The sequence below is a fragment of the Canis lupus genome, chromosome 34 (genome assembly GCF_003254725.2).
Source record: "Canis lupus dingo isolate Sandy chromosome 34, ASM325472v2, whole genome shotgun sequence".
Lineage (NCBI taxonomy): Eukaryota > Metazoa > Chordata > Mammalia > Carnivora > Canidae > Canis > Canis lupus.
This window is the reverse complement of record NC_064276.1, coordinates 31,387,835-31,405,606: the sequence shown is the minus strand read 5'-3', so window position 1 is coordinate 31,405,606 and position 17,772 is coordinate 31,387,835. Positions and strand designations below refer to the sequence as shown.

The following is a 17,772-nucleotide window of genomic DNA, read 5'->3' as shown; positions in this document are numbered from 1 at the left end:
CTTCCAAAATATCACTGAAAATATGTCTGTTTTTTAAATATTCATTTATGTATCTAATCTAAGTCTAGGAAGAAACAGATTAGCAGGAGATAGCACACTTGGAAATCAGTTTTCTAATAGAAATTATGGCAAAATACTATGGAATTACATCAGAGATGTCCATTGTATTCACATTACAATGTTAATACTATCAATAATAACTTCCAAGAGGTATTTGAAGTAAACCTGAACATATCATATATAATTGGATTTCACAAAAGAGGTAAGAGAGAATTATTCAAAGTGAATTTGTGCTGTAGAACAGTAACAAAGGCCTTTACCAAAGGAATTGTGATAATTGGTTAACTAGATGGATAGATGGGTGGATAGGTAGGTCATTGCTATGATTTACAGAAGCTGTAAAAGAACTAGGTATTATAGTTAAATATTTAAGCATGCAAAAGGTCTTGCTGAGCATAAATGCTAAGAAAAAATATAAATATAAATTTGAAAGATTTATATAGTTATAAGTTAACAGATTCTATGGTCCTCAGAATAGCACAATTAAAAGATAAACAACTAATTTAGGAGGTATATTTATAATATATTTCAGTGGGCTAAAATCCAGTGAATACTTACTATATAAAGTGCTTTTACAGATTAGTTATAGGATTATTAAAAAGTGGGCAATGGACATGAATAGAAAATCTGCAAACTATACATACAAATATAAATATATGACACATTGTTTAATTGCTTAACTCTGCTAATAATCAGAGTAATTTGTATAAAAATTATTTTGTCTATGAATTTGATAGGTAAATATGTCATTTATGTTGTTGAAGAAATGTGCTAAAATGGACATGCCTACCTTTTGTAGGAGGATATGTATATAATCATTTGGAGAGCAGTGTTGCAATACATAACAAAACTCTTAAACAGATCCATGTTATTTCATTCAATAATTTCACTTCCTGGAATAATTTGAGAGTAATCTCATAAATATCCTTTTTTATTTTTTATCTTTTATTGTTATTTATGGAAGATATTTGGAAATTGCACATAAAAACAGCAGTATCAAAATAAATTTTGAAATATTCAAATCACAAAATGTTCTATAGAAAAGAAATACCGTACACTCTAATGAATTTCAAAATATGAACAGATTTCCATAATGTAGAGCTTGGTGGATAAAGAAAGAAACAAGAATCTAAAGTGTTCATAATGTAGTTTGCTTACATTAAAAAAATCAAGTATAATCTATAGGATATGTGCGTAAATAAATTCATACGTATATCTCAATACAGTTTAGAATACTAACCAAGAGTCTACTCTATTACTTCTCACACATTTTCTTATCACATTATCACTTTTGCCTATGTAGTCAAAGGCATATGCTGCCTCAGGAGAAGAAATACTCAGAAGTCAGCCATCAAAGATATGATTTGTTTGTGTTTTACAAACCAAATGGATTCTTAAAACTCATGAAAGAGGTGACGATTTTGAGAAATTACCCCATTTTTGGGAAGAATTTCATATATACAGAAACAATCAAATAGTTTACAGTGAACACCTGCATCCGTTCTTCCTAGATTATACTAATATTTCACTATATTTGCTTTATTACATATTTGGCAATTCATATATAACTCTATTCATCTTGGTTTGGGATGCCTTTCTAGGTAATTTTGCAAACACCAATATATTTTCTTCTAAGTACTTCAGCATGTTATATCATTAGGAAAGAAAATTTTGGAGCACCCGTGTGGCTTGGTCAGTTAAGCATCTACCTTGGTCTCAGGTCATGATCCTGGGGTCCTTGGATCAAGCCTCCTCATCAGGCTCCCTGCTCAGCAGCTTCTCCCTATGCCTATGTCTCTGCCTCTCTCTCTGTGTCTCATGAATAAATAAACTTTTTTTAAAAAGACCAGATTCTTGGATACATTGTAAAAATGTAGTCCATCAAAGTTTGAAAGAAAGAAATATTAAGCTTGTAAATATACAGTTTTGTTCTTAGTGATTCTTTGGGAAAGAACCTTTTGGGCCTCAGCATATAGAAAACTGTTTATATTTGAGTATTTCATTAGGCGAAATTAAAGCCGCCGTTGAATGAAGAGTGACTGGGGTGAAAATTCTTTGGTAATAACCATAGCTAGTGGAATGCTTTAAATTGCTTTTTAAAAGTTTCTCTTTTATCCTCCAAGTTTTCAAGAACTTTCCCACATGAAATAGTCTTGTCTTAGCTGTATAGTAGAGTATTAGGTGATGGGCCTTTTTTCATGCTTGCTATAAAAACTCGAGGGGAGCAGCAGCTACCTGAGTGAACTAGATTAATAATTTAAGGAGGGAAAGAATAGAAGACATGGCAAGGACTAATTTGTGGAATATCTAAGCATAAGCATTCCTTGAGTTTTCTCAAGGTTAATGGAATAAAATAATCTTCCATAGTCAGGCAGGGTGGAAGCCTGCATAATGCTCATGTATCCAAAAGGAAGAGGTGTGATATTATTTTTGGTTTCAAGATAATGCAACCTGTCTTCAAAAGATATTCACAATAGCATTCTCAGATAATTTAATAGTGGGGGACACAGGTGATGTTTATTTTCTTAGTTTTCTAATGATCTATAGTTAAATTATGTTAATTTTCCATCTTCCAAAATTGATAATAGAGCACCTTAAATACTCTATGGCAGGTTAATAAGTTTGCATTTTTGCTTATTTTGACCATTAAAGTTCCTGATAAACACTTTTAAGATTAAAAAAAAATCGTATCACTCAGGATTTATACTATAATACTACAACAATAACCTCAAACTTTTAGTAGTTTATATCAACAAATGTTTACTTTTTTACTCAAACAATATGTCTATCTTCATCTTGCTCCACTGCATCTTTATTTCATTTCACTCCTCAGCCTCTGAGTACATTCAGTTATTGTGAGTGAGTGAAAAAAGACATGGGAAATCATACAATGGCTTTAAAGCTTCTGCCAAGAAGTGACATATGGCACTTGTATTAACATTTAATTGTCCAAGACAAGTCAACCCTGAGATCTCCAGGGCAAAGATATATATTTTTGCTTCAGAGAGGAAGCGCACAACAGGAAGAAAACTGAGTATTTAGAAAGCATTAATAAAATCTATTGTAAGCGTACATTATAACTTAACATCTAATAAATCTATTAACTTCAAGTTTTGGTAATTTTGAATCCTGTTAATATATATGTATCATACATATCCTCTTCTTCTAATTATGTAAATACTTGTGAAATTTGGTTTCTGGTCGATTACCTTGACATCTTACTAAGTTAACATATGCTGATTTTGCTTATCTGATAACCATTCCATTTTCTACTAGTAAGAGTGTTTGAAATGTCTTTTAGGAACTGTATCTTGCCCATTTGGGGTACATGTATATTATTTACTATCCCTATGACTCCAATTTTGAGACAGGTGACCCTGCCTTAGGTCAAAGAGCACAAACAGTCCACCATGAGACACATCCTTGTCTAAACAATGCAGTTTGATAATTCTGGCCACATTGATTCATATCAGTTGAAACATTACCGTTAAACTGTTTCAATCAGAATGGATCCTGGACAAGTGTAAAAGCCTGTCAGAAGAAAACAAAATAAAACAAAACAAAAATTCTTCCCTCTTCCATTATTTTTGTTGTTATTTTGGGGCCTGGGAGTATCTTGCTACCTGCTAGCAGCCATTTTCATCATGTTCATGTAAGTGAATAAAGTCAAAAGATGTAGATGTCAGACCTGATGGTGTATGGAATTTTGAAGAAAGGGTTGTATCTGAAAGTGGAAAGAGGAAGAATGGAAAGGAACAGACGCTCAAATGGCAAGGACCCATTGTGGAATATGTAACCTATAAAATAAATTTGTTTTTCCTTCAGTTTAAGTTGGAAGTTAGTTTTCTGGTTACCTGCAAACAAAAGTCCCAACTGATTCATACACTATTCCAAATAGCAACATGCTTCGTAAGTGAGGCTTTACTGTTTCTACAGCTGCTAATTTGCCATAATTGCCAGGCTCAGGCCTTTTACATCTTGGCAAAGGTACAATAGACCTGGCTTCTGTGAAATGAGACAAAACAATTTATTCATGTTGATTCTGGAGGTAAGACAACATAAGCTTTCAAAGCTTTACAAAGGGCCAATACCAATCTAATAGGATTCTAGAAGTCATGAGTAGAGAGAATTGAAGAGAATAACAACACATGATTTTCCAACTTGGGCTAAAGACATGAATCCTCAGATGTGGGAAACAGTGGATTCAAGCAAAAATAACTTAAGTTTTCAGTGGAAAACTCTATCAATAAGAAGGTATATTAAAAAAAATAAGAAGGTATATTTTAATCACCAGGGTATCACTTTTTCTTTCCATAGAATGTGATAATGAAGAATGATGACCTCATGTCTAGACTTAAGCTTTTAACTCTGCTTCTGCTCAAGGGGTTCTAATGTGTTTCAAAAGCAATCAATCACATGGCAAAAGCTGCCTGGATAATTACCTATGAGATTTTCTGAAAAATTTTAATCTTTTTTGATAAGAATACAATTTCCATAAAATCGTCTCATCCAGGCACACATCAGGTTTTGGGTATCTGCCTTCTGTTCAATAATCCATAAAACCTTGTTGTAAGGGCAGTCTTTTTATTGTGAGTTTTCAAAGAGTTTAACAATCAACTATATTTTATCAATCTTAAATTCATGTGTTCTTAAAAATCTGCTAGGGACATGGTCATGTCCTAATTCTAGAAAAATAAAATGTTAAAACAATTTCACCACCTAAAACACAATCAAAATTTTACTAAAACTTTTAATCTAATGCACTGCCCACAAAGTATATCCTCATAGTTGGTGCATATTTGTTTAAAAAATGGTATAAAATAAACCAGAGGATTATATTATTACATTATCTGTGCACCAGAAAATTCATCAGCGCAGAATAGAATTCATATACAAAGTAAGATCACCTATAATGTAATGCAGTGTTACTCTGTATAACAAAATTAGAAGGAGATCAACTGGGGGTTGAAATAAATACCTACTTCATATGCATTTTGGACTGTTAAATATAACTTGTCATCAAGTGGTACAGTGTATGATTTGCTGTTTTGATAATGTGGAATACAGGAAGAGATAGGAAAAAGAGGGAATGAAAGAAGTGACAGGTCAAGGATTTTTCTCCCAGATTGAGAATTGTTAAATATAACCTTTAGTAAAATATTTAAGGATATTCTAAAATACTGAATTCTAAAATAGGATAGATTTTTATCTGTGCCATCAAGAGATACTGAGTTATAACTAGCAGTTATGTATTTATAGTGCAGGACAGGGTATAGACTTAATCACACTTGTTAATGTATTAAATAAATGATGGAGCCCCAAAGTTTACTGGAAGTACAAATTTATTTATCTCAGTCACTCACAAAGTTGTGATAACAAAATTGGTTCAATGTTATATTGTATCAGAAACCATAGACCAAGAATGGCTTGTGTATGTCAGAATTTTAGCTATGTGTTATGCTGTTAAATCACACATTTAAAATTGATATCAGATCTTTGATGATAGAGAAGAAACACCATAGGTTTTTGTACTACCTTATACTTAATTCCCACTTAGCTACAGTTAGTGCTAAGAAAAAAATTGTTCTAAGTAGTGTTAATAGGTAATCTTTAAAAATTGTATTCCTAAACTAGTTCTTACGTTTATTTTTTTAAAGATTTTATTTATTCATGAGAGAGACAGAGAGAGAGAGAGGCAGAGACATAGGCAAAGGGAGAAACAGGTTCCATGTTTGGAGCCTGATGTGGGACTTGAACCTGGGACTTCAGGGTCACACCCTGGGCCAAAGGCAGGCACTAAACCACTGAGCCACCCAGGGATCCCTCTTATGCTTATTTTTCAAATGATTGCCACTATAATGTAAGCCATACTCTACTATAGGGTATCTCAGATCCTTTTATGACCTACTATTTGTTGTGAATCTGCAAGAATCTGCAAGGAAAACACATATCAGCAATACTTTTATTTTGACCCTTAGTTGTCAAAACCTCTAATATTGCTTAAAACTAATTATGCCTAATTATGCCTTAGGAACCCTTGTTTATATCAATAACTTCTCTGGAAATCATGTTGTGAATTTTATAGAAACATAGAAATTTTAGTCACCTATTTATTAATAATTTATCAGTCCAGAATCACATAGCATGATTTCATTGAAAATAAAAATATAATGTGAAAAATATTAAAAAAATCATTGTAGTCGTCAAAATAAGATGTTTAACGCATAATTTTTCCATTCATCTTTCACAAATTTTTAACTTACGTATCACTGGAACAGAGCATGTCACACTTGAATTTAAAGAATATGCAGAGTGAAGATATGGTAGCTTTTGTTTTTGAATTCTTAAAACTTGGTGAGCAGGAGGGGGTGCATGAAACTATATTTGGGCCTTTTTTAAAAAGAATTAGTTCATTCCACTTATTAAATATTTCATCTTATTCAAGAAGTCATTTCTATTTCTCCATGGATCCAAGCTTTCTCATTGGCACGATGAAAGCTACACTCAAGTATTCAGTTCAGATAATTTGAGGAACAGTCTAGTGCACAGCCAGAAAAATCAAAGGATGTGAAGCAAAACAGGACAGAGATTCGGAATTTCACAACCCAAGTATTAGATACCTAATGCCCTTTTAGGATCAAAAGAAAAAAATAATTAATTAACCTTTCATGCAATGATGTAAACTCTGATAGAAAACTATCATATTTGCCATTTATCAAAAAATTTAAAGAAAACTTAGGTAACTCATTTTAAGGTAAACTGCAAATACATCTTTGGTATTCTTTGAACATCAACAAAATCAGCAAATGATTACAACTGGCACTTGTAATAAGCACTAGTTATGGTTGATGTATGAGATAATTACAATGCTTTGCTGGAAAATCTAATAAATCCCAGAATTGTTATTTTCTAAAATCTATTTTTATGGAAATTAGAACCCTGAATATTCCATTTATTATAGCAAGAGAACTATACAAGTTCTTCTGACAGACTCAATCAAAAACTGTGTCAACTCATAAAAAGTAATTGTTTCTGAACATTGGGAAAAATACTTCATTTTCTAAAACTGAGTGGTTTAATATTAAAATGTAGTAAACTTTATAATTTTCACCACAAAGTGAATTTTAATAAGTTTCAGATACCTGTTTTGACACAGAACTCAGGAAAATAAGTAAATACAACAACATTTAAAATATATTTGACAAATTTTCAGAACATGATTCATTTACAGTATAATTTTTCTGGAAATAAAATATTATACTCAGGTCAGATGGCTTATTGGTTTTTTTTTTTTTTTCCTCCACCATATCTAAATGCTTTGTGACTTTTTTCAGTTTCCTTTTACTGTTGTTTACTATGTGAATTATTCAAGGCTATATAAAAGATTATTCATGATAAGGTATTTTAGAAGGCTTGAGTGCCACATAGAGTCAATCATTTGGTCTCAACCAAGTTGACAACCATGTAGCTACTTTATCATTAATTCAATTGATCCATTTTTTTTTTTTGCTTGAAGTGATCATAATAGCTCAAATGAAGCCAAAACTTCAAGTTTAATGACAAAAAATACATGCAAATAATGTAGGCATATGAAAATGTATTTATTTATATGACTATCAAGTTTGGACTCCTTAGCTACGTTCGATCTTACTTGAAACATTTTAATATATTTTTTAAAATTTGTTTAAAGTTAAAGTAATACATGTATAAAAATGAAAAAAGGAGACACTTTCATTTCTTGTCTTCTTGTTGTGGCATGATTGACATATAACATTATATTAGCTTCAGTGTACAACCTAATGATTTGATATTTGTATATATTGCAAAATTATTATTCTTGTCTTAAACTCTTTCATCTATACAATGGACTTTATATATACCTAAAATACTGGCCTCTTTCACTTTGTAGTGAGTATTTCAGGTAATACAATGTATTTTCATGGTTTGATAGCTCATTTATTTTTATCGGTGAATAGTATTCCATTGTCTGGATGTGTCACGGCTTATTTTTTAGTTCACTTACTGAGGAGATCTTGGTCATTTCCAAATTTTGGCTCTAAACATCCATGTGCAAGTTTTTTTGTATGGGAATGTGTTCAACTCCTTTGTATAAATACCAACTTGTGCATGTACTTGGTCATATGGCAATAGTATGTTTAGTTTTGTAAGGAAGAACCAAGCTGTTTTCCAAAGTGGCTATATCATTTTGCATTCCTACCAGGAATGAATAAGAGTTTCTTGCATATCCTTTCCAGCATTTGGTGTAGTGTCAGTGTTCTGGATTTTGGCCATCCTAATAGGTTTTTACTGGTATTTCATTATTGTTTTAATTCCCATTTCTTTGTTGACATATAAGGTGGAGCATCTATTGATCTGCTTACTTGCCACCTGTGCATTTTCTTTGATAAGGTACTTCAATGTCTTTGGCCAATTTTTTAATCAAGTTTTATTATGGAGTTTTAAGAGTTCTTTGTAGATTTTAAATAACATTTATCATGTACATTTTTAAAGATATAATTGACATATAGCATTGTGTAGATTTAAGGTGTACAACATGTTTGATACATTTCTATGTTGCAGTATGGTTCTAGCTGTAGCTTTAGCTAACACACCTGTCACATCACATAACGATCATTTCTTCTTTGTGATGAAAACAATTAGTATTTAGTCTCTTAGCAACTTTGAAGTTTATAGTATAGTATTGTTGACTGTAGTCACCATGCTGTGTATTACATCTCCAGAGTTTATTCATGCACTAGTCATAAGTCTGGATCTTGTAACATTTCCTCAATTTCCTCACTCTGCCAGGCCCGGGTAATCACCATTCTACTATCTGTTAGTTCAGCTTTCTTAGATTCCACATATAAGTGGTATTATACAGTATGTCTTTCTCTGATTACTTTTCTCACTTAGCATAATGCCTTTGAAGTCCATCCATATTGTTGCAAATAGCAAGATTTCCTTTTTTTCTTATGCTGAATAATATTCTTCTCTGTGTGTGTATGTGTACCACATATTCTTTATTCATCCATTGATGGACACCTAATTTGTGTCTGTATCTTAAATATTTTGTATAATACTGCAATAAACATAGGGGTGCAGATGCCTTTTTGATAGATTGTTTTAATTTCCTTTGTATATATACCCAAAGGTAGGATTACTGGATCCTATGGTAGTTTTGTTTTTAATTGTTTGAGGAACCTTCATACTGTTTTTTATAGTGGCAGAACCAATTGACATTCTGACTAATAATGCAAAACGTTTCCCTTTTCTCCACATCTTCACCAACACTTATCTCTTTTCATTTTGGTGATAGCCATTCTAATGGATGTGAATTGATACATCCTTCTGCTTTTGATTTGCATTTTCCTGGTGATTAAAGTGATAGTGAGCATCTTTTCATGTGCTTGCTGGTCATTTGGATGTCTTCTTTGGAAAAATCTCTATTCAGTTCCTCATCCTGTTTTTTAATTGGATTATTCGTATTTTTTGTCATTGAGTTGTATGAGTTCTTTGTGTGTGTATTTGTGCATGTATATATCAATTTTTATTTATAAATATTTATATATTATACACTTATGCATATTTTATATAATATATATATTTCTGTTTGTGTGTATATATATATATAAAATATTTGAAAATATTTTCTCCCATAGTGTACATTGCCTTTTCATTCTGATTGTTTTCTTAGTTGTGCAGAAGCTCTTTAATTTGATATAGCTCCATTTGTTGATTTTTCCTTTTGTTGCTTGTGCTTTAGGTGTCATATTCAAAAAACCATTGCCAAAACCACTGTCAAGTACATCATCTCTATGTTTCTCCTTTAGAAGTTTTATGATATCAGGTCTTATGTTTATTTCTTTAGTCCACTTCAAGTTAATTTTTGTGGGTGGTGTGAGACAAAGTTCCAAATTCAGCTTTCCGAACTTGGTTATCCAGTTTTCCCAACACCATTTGTTGAAGTGACTATCTTTTCCCTATTGAGTGTTCTGACTTCTTTGACAAATATTAGTTGACCATATATGTGAGGATTTATTTCTGGGCTCTCTATTCTTTCCCATTTGTCTATGTGTCTAATTTTATAACATTATCATACTTTTAAAATTAATATTGCCTTGTAGTTGAGTTTGAAATAGGAAGTATAGTGCCCTCAACTTTGTTCTTTCTCAAGATTACTTTGGCCATATGTAGAGTCTATTGTAGCTCCATACAAATTTTAGGATTTTTCTATTTCTGTAAGAAAGAAACCAAAGATTAATATCCCTGCTGAATTATCAATGCAAAAATTTTCAAAAAAAATAGCAAAATGTATTCAATAATAAATAATAAAATAATACAACATGACCAAGTAGGATTTATCCTTGGGATGCAAGAGTGGTTCAACATATATAAATTAGTAAATGTAATACAATGCATTGATAGAATGAAAGATAGAAGTCATATAATCATCTCAATAGATGTAGAAAATGTATTTGAAAAAAATCAACATTTTTTCTGATAATAATTCTCAACAGCTTCGATATAGAAGTTACATACCTCAACATAATAAAGGCCATTTATGACAAACTCACAGCTAACATCGTTCTCAACTGTGAAAGATTGAAAGTTTTTTTCTCTAAGATCAGGAACAAGACAAGTTGGGCACTCTCATCACTTTGATGCAACACTGTACTGAAAGTCCTCACTAGAGCAGTTAGGCATGACCAAGAAATAAAAATATTCAAATTGGAAAGAAAGAAGTAAAATTGTCATTATTTGCAGATGATATGATCCAATATATAAAAAATCCTGAACTCGACCAAAGAATTATTGGAACTAATCAACAAATTCAGTAAAGTTGCATGATATAAAATCAGCATAGAGAAATTAGTCACATCTCTGTACACAAGAAGAAAATGTCCAAAAAGAAAATAAAAAAACTCTCCCATTCTCAGTAATATCAAAAATATTAAATTACTTGGTAATAAATTTGACCAAGGAACTGAAAGATTTGTACAATGAAAACTGTAAGACTTTATTGAAAGAAATTGAAAAAGACATAGAGAAATGGAAAGTTATCCCATGGATATTCATGGATTGGAAAAATGAATATTGTTAAAATGCCCATACTATCCAAAGTTTTCTGTAGATTTAATGTAATCTCTATCAAAATTCCAATGGCATTTTTCACAGATGTATCTTCTAAAAATATTTTCTCCTACTCTGTTGCATGTCTTCTAATTCTCTGGACATTGTCACAAAGCAGAAGTTTTTCATTTTAATGAAGTCCTGCTAAGTAATTAATTATTTCTTTCATAGATTGTGTCTTTGGTGTTGTACCAAAAAATGTGCTGCCATATTCAAGATCACCTAGATTTTTTTCTTGTGATATTTTCTATGCTTTTATCATTTACATTTTACATTTAGGTCTATGATCCACTTTGAGTTCAGTTTTGTGAGGGGTATAAGATCTGGTCCAGATTCTTTTTTTACACATATCCAGTTGTTCCAGTACCATTTGTTGAAATAATGTTTTTTCATTTGCCAAGACATTTTTTTAAGATTTTATTTATTTATTTATTCATGAGAGACATAGGCAGAGGGAGAAGCAGGCTCCCTGCGGGGAGCCTGAAGTGGGGCTCAATCCCAGGACCCCAGGATCACGACCTGAGCTGAAGGCAGATGCTCAACCACGGAGCCACCCAGGTATCCTTCCAAGACATTTTCCTAGAAACTTTTTCCTAGAAACTTTTTTTTTTTCCTAGAAACTTAGGTAATTGATGTAATATCAAAACAAACAAAAAATCTGGAGTGATAACCAGAGATTTTTTCATCAGTTTATTATTTTCCCATATTCTTTGAATAATTTATATTTCCTAAGAAGTAAATTCTTCTGTGTTTCTTTTGCTTTTTTCCTCTTCGTGTTGCATGCCTTCCTCAGTTGTCTTGTGATTCTTGGTTTTCTTATTATAATTTCCAATGAAACTAGTATAGTTATTTGTATCTACACATCTGATTTTTTTCAATAAATTGGAAAAGTAATTATCTGGCTTAGTGCCCATAAATAAATAGGTAAATTGGGAGACCTGTGCCCTGGATAACTAATACCTGCATTATCTGCGCAATTTTTTTCTCAAAGTTTATTCTACTTCTGTAGAAATGAAGCTCAGTGAATGAGCATTCATCTTGTGATGCTATTATGTGTGTCTATGGTTGTGGAGATCGAGGGGATGCTTCATTTGTTGATCTTTAATTGCCATTTCAGACTCACATTTCACTCCTAGCATCTTGTTAGCTTTAGAGGTTTTTTAATTTATAGGCTTCCACAGTTTCTACAGGGCAAAGGAGCTGCTTTTCACATAGATTTTTACTTCCTTGTTTTTGTTTCAAAGTTTACTCATCCCGGTCTTTCATGTTAGCCTTTCATCTTACAAAATGCTTTTGAAATATTTCATTCTCTGATGGACTCTTTCAGTTCTTTTCATTGTTGCAACTTTTACCCTTTTATTAAATTGCCATCATTTTAATGTTATATTTAACATAATGTGGATGAATACATGTCTATCATCCTAAACAAGAAACACCATATAATTATATCTTAATTATATTTTAGATACTGCTGTTATATGCTTATTTTCCTCTGTCTTCATTTAGTTTATTAGTTGCCTAATTTCATTTCAATCACATTTTAAATTCAGTAAACACCTAGTAGAATTTCTTTCCTCTAAGTAGGCTCTTTGTATTCATTCACAATGTATGTATGTACAGCTACTCAATTTTAATCCTCAGCTTACCTCAATTTCTTTCTCACAAATATTTTTATATCTCTTAATAGTCTCTCTCTCTTCCTAGCTTGAATCTCTAATCTCTTCATTTGAAACATATCTATAAATATACTGAATTGATCAGTGACAGAATTATCCTCTAATACAAAACAAATATAAATAATTATGATGTAAATCGTCAAATTACTGAGCCATCTTCATAAGTACTCATAGATTTGGTGATGATAAGAATTGAATAGTTGTATAATCAGTTGGGGGAATATCAGGGGATAATAGAAGTTGTAATAAGGCTTCTTCTGGTTTGTTTAGATGTCAGAGTGGAGTGTTTTCACAGTTACTCAATTTCAAGTACCTAATCTCTCATGGTTTAGTTTTTTTTTTTTTTTTTAGGATATTTTTTCCCTGGGAATCTTAACTAGTCGTTAACAACTTCAAGTAGCATTCGAAAATCTTTTCTTTTTTTTTTTCTTTTTTTTTAATTTTTATTTATTTATGATAGTCACAGAGAGAGAAAGAGAGGCAGAGACACAGGCAGAGAGAAGCAGGCTCCATGCACCGGGAGCCCGACGTGGGAATCGATCCCGGGTCTCCAGGATCGCGCCCTAGGCCAAAGGCAGGCGCCAAACCGCTGCGCCACCCAGGGATCCCGAAAATCTTCTTTTCTATTGCTTACGACATAAGACAGGAGAGGATCACAATGACAGATACTTCATATTCCAGTGAGGACCCTGCAAGAGTTGGAGTCTTTTAGTCCCATATCGATTGTTATTTTTCCATTAACACACTACTATAAGGGTGTATTAATGCTTATGGTCACTTTGACTCAAACTTTAGTAATTTGTTTTACTGACTATCTCAACTCAATTCACAAAGTTTATTTCTTCAGCTTCTCATAATGTACTTTCAATATTATTTTTACTGATGCTGTCCTCCACTTATTCACACAGCTCACTCCTATCTTCATATCTTCGTTTGATATCATCTTGGAGAAGATTTCCTTATGGCATCTATTGAAAATTATTCTCATCCCTCTAAATATACCTTAATTTTTCTCATAGTAATTATTGCTGTGCAATATTATAGTATATATTTTCCCTCCCTCCCTCCTGTTCTCTCTCACTCTCCACTCCTCCCCACTAGAATAAGAGCTTTCTATGGGTACAACCTCTGTCCATTTTGTTTATTACCCTAATCACATTCACAAAGTATCCACATAAGCAGTACTTCAACAAATCTTGTTAAATGGATGAGAAAATGAAAAGAAATGGTTTAACTCTGATTTAGTTTTATAATAATGTTTAATGTAAAAAATAAATCATATTGCGGGGGATCCCTGGGTGGCTCAGTGGTTAAGCGCCTGCCTTTGGCCCAGGGTGCGATCCTGGAGTCCCGGGATGGAGTCCCACATTGGGCTCCCTGCATGGAGCCTGCTTCTCCCTCTTCCTGTGTCTCTGCCTCTCTCTCTCTCTCTCTTATAAATAAACAAACAAACAAATAAATAAATAAATCATATTGCATGGCACTAGTTTGGGAATATATTATGGTGAAGAATGTGTGGGGAGGTGTGGAATGTAATCGATTGAGTTTGTTTTGACTTTATGTGTTGTGCAAAAAGTTGACACTATTATAGACATTTTAAAATGGAGCTTAAGTGACCATTGCTGAGAAACTGTTTTACCTACCTTTGTTTGAACTGGGTCAAAACCTTTGGACTTATAAAAAGAGAAATTGTTTTAAGCAATTACTTGAGAAATTAATGGCTGAACAGACATCCTGATCACAAGACTGATGCTTGTGGACTTTCAGAAGATAAAATCAGGAGTCAATCAATTTATAATTCATTGTAGCCTCACTTGTTAACACTTATAGAAATTTTTTTTTCCTTCCTTCAACTCATGTAATTGCCCCCTTCCTTTCCCTTATAAAAAAAACCCCTTGATTTCACCCTATAAGAAGACACTATTTGGGTTTCTGCCTGGATTTGTCCTCCCTGGATTATAATTCTTTGATTCCATATAAGCACTCCATTGTCTCTCATCACAGCACTTTTTTATTTCAGGTTGAATAAAAGGGAATAACAGCACACAGTTGCATCTACCATATTTAATTTGTTTGGATAATAGTTACAAATAAACAGATACACTAAATACAATTACTTATACTTTTCAAACAGTTCATATTTCAGCATACCAACCCTGATGTTGTGTTTTTTAACACTCTATAAACATTAATATCTTTGTAAAGTTAGTGCATTTTCAACAAGATGTGTTTAATAGTTAATAAATGTTCTGCTAATACATGAATGAAAAACATTAACTATAACCAATAGAACAAACAAATCAAACATTGATAGATCTTCCTACCTTCTTAAACAAAAGATCTGTAAGGAAATGTTTAAGGAACTTCCACTTCTTTCATGGAACTTGTCTAGGTGGAAATGGACAGATTATGTATACTAAAAAATCCATCCATTCTATAAATATGTGCCAGGCAATATATTTCATCCCAGTGATGTGTTGTACAGGAAAGGTCATTTCTTTATGTACCTAATAGTTTATCAGAGGAGAAAAGTCCCTGTACAAATAATTTCATGATAGCTGATCATTTTGTATGAAAAACACAAGGTAAAACTAAAACAAGATCACAATGAATCATTAATCTAAAGCCAAAGAGTACTCAAAAAATGATTAAGAATTAACTAGCAAAAAGCATGTGTAAGTCATTCTGAGCAGAATGAAAGAGCATACATGTAAAGAAAAAATGGGTAAAGTATATGAAGACTAAAAAGAAGTCCAATATTGATTTGGGAGAGCTTGATTCTTGTCTCATGGAGTTGAAGAATGAATCTCGCGGACACAGGAGAGTGAGTAAAGGAACAGAAGTTTATTAAGTAAAGTTACAGAGAAAGCTCTCAGAAGTGAGGGGTCCCAACAGAGTTGCCACTGAGGGCTTGTAGGTTGGTCTTTTATTGGAAGCCTAATCAGGGAACCTAAATTCCTTTAACATTATCTATTGACATCACCATTGATTAAGGACTACTGATAACATCTCTAATGGCTTACTTCTTCTTTGGGGTCTGGTTATTCTTTGTTGATCACAGATAGCTGTTATAACAAGACACCCTCCTCACCTATACTTTAGGGCAGGGTCTGGCTTATTCTTCTATCCCTGGTTTCCTTACACCTCAGCATTTTGGGTATTTTTGTGAGCCTGCTTCCGTGGCCCCCTACCTAGCCCTGCCTAGCCCTGTTTGTCCCTAACTCAATATGATTAGTGAATGAGACAGAGGCCTCCAAAATGAGCTTAGATGTAAAAGCCACATCATGAAAGTTTCAGGATATATTAATTCTTGGGGATTTTTTTATTCACGTGAAAATAAAAGGCATTAAAAGGTTTTGGTTAGGAGAGTGGCATGAAAAGATATACTTCCTAAAAAAAAAAAAAAGATATACTTCCTTACATTTATGTAAAATTCAAAGAGCATTAATTTGTGGACAAGTATGGCAAATTGAATTTATTAGTCCTAATTCTTCACTCCCTTAAGAGTTACATGTACCCACGCTTGCCAAAATCTCATAGTAGAGTGTATTTATTTACCAGCCTCTTCATATGAGCCTGGGTCATTTATCTTGTTTGGGTCAATGGAATATTAGTGGGCATGACGTTTGCAGAGGTTCACCAAGTGCTTGAATGATTGGCATTGTTCCCTTGAGCTTTTGCCATCTCAATAAGAAGAATGCCACGGCTAGCAGCTGACTGCAATTTGGCCTCAAGAATAAAACGCATGTATCCCAGCACACTAGCAGTTCCAGAGCCTGGGGTAGAGTCACACTAGATGAATTGCAGCTATATTAGCAAGAAATGAGTGCTTATTGTCTTTGTGCCACTGATTTTTCAGGTCTTTGTTTCATAATACTATTGAAAAAGTGATGAAGTGACATAACATGGTGAAAAAATAGTTCTGTCTGGAAGAATTTAGAGATCCCATCCTTCACTCTGCTGTTCCCAGCGAACCTCCTTGTATAGCTCCAAATAGTGTGTTTATGAATCTTTTTCCTGATTTTGTTAACCATAGATACTATTATTGATTCAACAATAGGATAGATGCAGGTTTATCTTACATAACTTTTACTCTTTCCATATTTTTAATAGTTACATTGTCCTGTTACTTTTACCTTTTTTTGAACACTTTATAATATATTGCAATTTCTGTATGTTATGAGCTTCAGCACTATCTCTTGACCTGCTTACCCATGATATGTGGCTATTAACATCCTAGATTTCCCTTCCCACTTCTCCTTCACAGTTTTAGTTAACTATATTACTAATTTCACATTGATAATATTAACTATATAGACATTCAGTTCTCAAGACCGGTCCTACCATAAATCTGGGGATGTCTGGGAATGAATTTTAAATTCCCTTGGTCTCAGTCTAGGCATTCATGAATATGCTGAGTTTGCATTTTTTACTTACCTGAGGTTTAGGCAGAAAGGTTGAGAATCTGCAGAACAGTCTGGATGGACCAGGGAGATAGGAAATGAAAACCTGAGAATGGCAAAGCAAAGCTTTTCAAAGTACTTGATGGGATCAGATGGTAATATTGTCATTTGAGGCCTTTTAAGGGCTTCCAAGAGCCATGGAACCTTCCAACTGAGAGTATGCACACTGTCTAGCTTTGTGTAATTGCTTCTGTGCATATTGATGTTCATATCTTTTTGACTTTCATATTTTAATAAAAAGTCTCATAGACATAAATAACTTTGCCTTTTAAGTTTCTATCATTGCTCTGTTACTGAACGCTTGTACAGTAATCATAATTAAATATAGAACATTTTTTTCCTGTAGATCACTTATAAAAATTAAAATAATTATACAATTATTGCTATGTAATTATTGCATCCAAACCCAAGGCCATTATCCTGATTGAAAGCAAAAGAGAATG

At 32.7% G+C, this 17,772-nt stretch overlaps 1 long non-coding RNA gene across 15 annotated transcripts in view; it reads left to right on the top strand.

The window, feature by feature from the left end:
• Positions 1–17,772, top strand: part of LOC112645914 (uncharacterized) — a 313,664-nt gene that overhangs the window by 192,923 nt on the left and 102,969 nt on the right. The window lies entirely within an intron of this gene.